This window comes from Eptesicus fuscus, chromosome 13 (genome assembly GCF_027574615.1).
Source record: "Eptesicus fuscus isolate TK198812 chromosome 13, DD_ASM_mEF_20220401, whole genome shotgun sequence".
Taxonomy (NCBI): Eukaryota; Metazoa; Chordata; class Mammalia; order Chiroptera; family Vespertilionidae; genus Eptesicus; species Eptesicus fuscus.
Window position 1 is genome coordinate 11617926 of NC_072485.1, and position 6177 is coordinate 11624102.

The window sequence follows — 6177 nt, forward strand, 5'->3', positions numbered from 1 at the left end:
CTAAAAAATGGTGAATATATTAAATGTCAATTAGACCTATATTTTAATAGTCACCTGGATCTCATTATTATAGGAAAAATGGATTTTGAATTAAACACACACACACACACACACACACACACACACCCTGAAATCACAGTTAAAGCATGGTTTTTATAACTTTCAGTGCTCAGTACCTTGTAGGTCACTCAATAACGGTTTGTTGAACAAAGTCATTGAATGGGAAATAATTCAGTAAAATTTTCATCTAAGCAAAGGGATTGTGGTTAAATTGAATGTACAGATGCCTGTGGAAAAAATATTGTACATAGTGTGAATCATTTTCAAAGTAAAACACTAGGGAAACATTATTATGATAAATTATGATTCTCTACTCATTGTTCACATTTTTATTAGATCATTAGTACTGATTGTTGTTTTCCAAATTACATGTCAGAAGTAATCTGTAAGTACAGAAGTAAATTTACCAGTCATTTAGTAAGCAATATCACTGTCTATTCATAGATAGGTTTTAAAATATAAATATGTTTTTAGTTCCATTGTAGTTTTCATGAGCTGTTTATCATCACTGGATTTTATTTTATCATAGTGCCTTAACATAAAAAATAGTAACATTGATAAAGTGGGATATTGCATTAGAGTCTCCTTAGCTCAAAGAGGCTTGAATAAATTTCATATGGGCTAGTGCCCTTTGTTATTCTTAGGACTGTCAGTGAAGGGTCATATACATGACTATAGAACAGACAGTGCTAGTGGTTGATAGATTACTCAATAGTCAGTCAACAAATATTTACTGAGCTCCTTCTCTGCAAATTCTGCAACCTGGGCCTTGAAAGACCTCATCCCCATAGGCATAAACACCTGCTCCAGCTGTCTGCTACCACATGTGACTGTCTGGGTAACGCGACCAGCAATGCTTCTAAATTATGTTTTGTTTCATATCCTAAGGACAAAAAGGAGAAAAATGTCAATATCATCTTCACCCACATGCAAAAAACAAACAAACCACATTTGAATGTCCAGGAATTCCTGGAGCCTGATAAGAAGCATAGTATAGTAAACAGAGAATGGGCTTTGAAATGAGACTAACTTGAATCCAAATTCTAAATTATGTGACCATATTTTGCTTTTATGATGTTCAGTTTCCTTATTTAGAAAGAGAGAGAGGAAATGATCATATCTTCCTCATAGTATTGTGAGTGTCAAATGTATAATATTTTTGAAATATGTATGAAAGTACAGAGCATAAGCAATCAATTGTAGTGCTATTTCCCTTTCTCCAGGGCTGAACTGTGAGTTAAGTAGATTTGGTTTCTATCTTTGTGGCCCTTATGATTGGAAACCTAGAATAATTATATTGAAGAGCACAGTATAACTTATAAGTTGTCTGCCCCAAAGTGCATTCTCCATCTCTCTGAAGTGGCCCCGTGGTCTACATAAGTATTTCTGAACCTGCTAAGTTTTTACAAGATCTGCTTCAGCTACCTTGCCCTCTGTTGGCCCAGAGCCGGCCCCTGACCCACGCGGAAGCTTTTGAATTGAAATAGTCAGTTCCTCTCTCCAGTGGAAGCTGTGTGATGTGAACTAGCAGCTGTTTCGGTTGTTTAACCCTTCCAAAATTCCATGAGCTAATTTGTTCACATTTTTGTCATGTTTCAACCATTCAAGTTATGGATAGATACTTAACAGAGAAGTGACATTTTCAAAGCTTACTTTCTTGAACGATTAAAAAAAAGGTTGAATTTGAGTGAAGAAGCTGGCTCAGAGAGTGTATGTGAATTTTCCAAGTCACAAAGTCCTTAAAGTTAAGACTAATTTTGTGCCTAGTTATGTTTATTATACCATGTGTCTGTGTGTCAGGGGCTAGAATGCCACAAAAATCTAGAACAGGGAGTTCTGTGGCTAAAGACACACAGAAAACTTTTTGTAAGGAAAGTTGACTCAGAGAGCAGAGCTTTGCTTCCTTAGTGGTTATACTGAGAGGAGCTCTGGCCTGTAGAGGAAGAGGAGAAGACATGCCCCATTGAAGCAAAGGGCTTCTGTAATTGATTCCAATTTATTTTTGTTTGATTTTTCTTACAGTATAAAAGTTGGAAAATATTAAAGATTACAGAATTGAAAGAATTTAGTGATTGTTTATATGGAGGGAATGATGATAAAAGAGAAATAGAAACGATGCTCATGTCTCTGGCTTGGGTCAAAACATTAAAATTCATTGAGATACGACACATGGCAGTGTCTCTCCAGCTGCAGCCACGTTCTTTCTCTGAATACGACTCCCTTTTCCAGTCCCGGAAGGTATGCATGTAGTATGTTACCCTGCCTCCCTGGGCCATAGTTTATTGCACAGGGATGAACACTTGACTCAAAGTCAATGATATTTTTTCTTTAAGAAATTTGGACTTGGATTGAATTTGCTGCTGAAACCGAGAACATATAAATTCAAACACAGGTGGTATCATCATCTACCATGTGCAGGGAGAAACAAAGGAAGCTGGTATTCAGAGTGAGAAGAGCAGATGTACATAAGGAAGCAGGGGAGAGAGAGAGAGATAGCAAGAGAGAGAGCCAGAGAGGAAGGTAACACAGCTGCCTTGGTTTCCAGCAGTTTTCTGTACTTGGCTTTAGACCACTGTCGTGCCTGGATATTCTCTCTAATCATCCAAGAGATGCAAATGTCTCTGTGAGATATACAGTTGACCTTTGAGCAACATGGGTTTGAGCTGCACAGTTCCATTTATACACAGATTTTTCTATAAATATTCTTATAGTAAATGTCTTTTCCTTATGATTTTCTTTTTTGTTGTTGTTGTTAAATATTTTTATTGATTTTTTACAGAGAGGAAGGGAGAGGGATAGAGAGCTAGAAACATCGATGAGAGAGAATCATCGACCAGCTGCCTCCTGCACACCCCCTACCAGGGATGTGCCCGCAGCCAATGTACATGCCCTTGACCGGAATCGAACCTGGGACCCTTCAGTCCGCAGACCGACGCTCTATCCATTGAGCCAAACCGGTTTTGGCTCCTTATGATTTTCTTAGTAACATTTTCTCTAGCTTATTTCACTGTAAGAATGCAGTATATAATACACATACAAAATGCGTGTCCATTGACTGTATGTTAATGGTAACAGTAGGTTTTTAGTACAGTTGGCCCTCTGCATCTACTGTTTTTGATCTGCAGGTGCAAACCTCAGAGATACAAGGGCCCACTTTAGTTAAGTTCTGGGGGAGTCAAAAAAGTTATACTTGGACTTTACAACTGTGCATCGTGTCAATGCCCCTAACTTCTATGTTGTTCCAGGATCAACTGTATATTGTATTTTTTGAGAGGTAAGGGTTAACTTGAGTGATTGCTTTCAGCCGGGATTCAGAAAAGGAGTTGGCTTCTCACAGACCTCCATGGAAACCCATTATGGCCTAGTGCTTAAAGCAATTAACCCTAGTCAAGAACAAGGCTTGGACCCAGCCCCGGATCACTAGGAAAGTGGCTGGTGGGTTCCAATCATCGCCACTTGTAAAAACATCACTAGCTGCTAAATTGACATATTATCTGACTTCAACAAAAAGGCATGGACCCTCCCATTCTGTGGTCACACTAGAGGAGAGGCCACTGCTTACCCCAACATGGATACTGAGCTGGCAGGATAAAAAATACAGTCAAGGACTCTAGTCCCTTCCTTCCAGTTTGTCTGTTGAGTTTCCTCCGCATTTCTGCCCTGACCTAGAAGGTTATAGGCAACAGGGAACTGACTCAGTGGTTGCTGCTTCTGTGCCCAAGAGCTTCCCCAGTAAAACCTGTTACATGAAGCTTGATTAATTCTTATCTACGAATTTGCCCTTGCTTTTTACAACTATCTTTATGATACATCCCCATCTATTTGTTTAAGATACCCTATGGTTTCTATTATTATCTGCCAAAAATTTGAAGAGAACAGAACATGAATAATAATGTCCATCCTTACATTCCATATTTAATAAAGGTAACTCCTGTGGATGGCCATGACTGTCACTTAAGCCAAGTGAAAAGCCTGTTAATTCTTGATTGTCATGAAAGCAGATACAACAGGTGCCCTAACTGTGTTCTCTATAGTACTTTCTTGCAACGCTCCTTGACGGGTAACCTGAAACCAGGATCCAGTAGGTGTGAAGTTGTCTGCGTGGATTTGCACTTCCACCCGAACTATGGGAAGTATCAGGATAGGGCTATTGCTCTAGTGTTAAAAGCCCTAGTTGACTTCTTAATGGGCTCTGATCCAGGGATTACTCAGTACCCCCCAGCATCCTGTGAACATTTTACTTCGCCAATTATTAATCCTTATTCTGTAAACATCCCAGAATATAAGCAGGGCATTTTCTTACATATTTCCTCCATTTACTCCAACTCTCTCAAGGGTATTCTCAATCCAAGTATTTTACCTTTCACTGTAGAGCTACCTCTATCCTTTGATATTAGAATAACTTCTCTGGAGTCTTGGCGGTCTTATTACTTTCATGTCAACTCTCTTGAAATTTATCCACATGACAATTTTGATTTTATCCCCTAAGTGGCTCCAGTGGTTCTGGATCAACACATCTCAGAGAACAAATAGAATATCCAAGGTGTTGGGTCTGTGGGCATGAGACTGAAAATTAACAGTGATAAACTCTCAAGTTTTCTAAAGGAATGTTTGCTATTTTCCTTACGATAAAGCTATATCTTCATCCCGGAGACATGCATGGGCTGCCGAACAGACGCGTGCCAGTGCTTCTGCCACACCCGAACACCGCCGTCTTCAGAGCGGCTCAGAGGTGCCTCCTGGCCGTGGCCGTGGCCGTGGCCGTGGCCACTCCCCGCCAGCGCGACGCAGGGAGAACGCTCGTGTCCAAGGTGACCTCGCGGGTGATGGCGAGAACTGTAAGCAGCATGTTGACTTGTCCTTGTTGCTGTGGGACTGGAACCAGGAGATGGAAAGCTGGAGACCTTAATACCGAAGCCCTGGGCGTGCCGTTGCGAGGCCTCCTCCAGGGCTCCCATATATTTCTATTTTACTTATTATCATAGCATAGATTTAAAGTGTACTCATTAAAAATAGTCTTTTTTTTTTTAGATTTTAGGCGACATAGAAATTTGTTAAGTATGTAGTTATTACTTTATGTACCTTTGTTTTCCTTTTAATTTTTACCCTCCCCCCATGTCATATAATGTCTTTTTATTTTTCAATTAGATTGCATTCAATATTTAAAAAAAACACTATATCTTCAGAGTAAAAATTATAAAATATATAGAATAAAAATTTAAAAAATACTTTATATCTCACTTTAAAGAGATAAATTAATGACATTTTAAGAGAAAAATATATGTCCTTAAAGTATCTTATTAATTGTCCTTGAAATCCACTTTTCTTTGAGTTCACTTTTTCTTAATGAAGCACATTCTTGAGTTCTTGTGATGGCTGGTCAACCATAAAAGCTTTCATTTTTATTTACTTGGAAAACATCTTTGTTGTCCTCTTTACATCCACTTATCAATAATTTAGCTGGGTATAGAATTACAATTTTGGGGACATTTTGAAGATATTACTACATCATTTTCTGCACCTTACTATTTTGCATGAAAAATATGCCATATTTCTTACAGTCATTCCCTTGTATTGTTTACTCTGGCATTTTAAAAAATATTTTTTTTTGGTTTTGGTTTATTTGTTTTGTTCTACTCTTTTAAGTTAGGGAATTATTGCATATGACTTTGCGTTTATTTCTTTTTCTGCTTACATCTTCTTCCATGATTCAATCTTTCTTTAAATTTGCCCGTGGTTAATCTTTTGAATATTGCCTTTTCTTCTGAAACATTACTAGATGTAGCTTGGCTATTCTCATTCTACTCTCCATGCCTCATAATGACTCTTGCATATTATCGACAAAATAAAAAAGAAGAACATCTCTCTATGCTGCTTTCTGGGGATGTACTCAGATCGACTGTATTTTTCAATCAATAATTCTCTCTTCAGTTGTATTCATGTTACATTTTGCATTTCTAGTCTTCCATTTCATTGTGCTTCAAATCTGCCATTTTTGCTTCATTCATTCTATTATTGTCTTATCTTTTTGAACAGTCTGAAATACTTATCTCAAAGTCTCTTTTGAGTGGCTCTATTATCATGTAGTTCCATGGGTTTTGTGTTAATTTCTTTGTT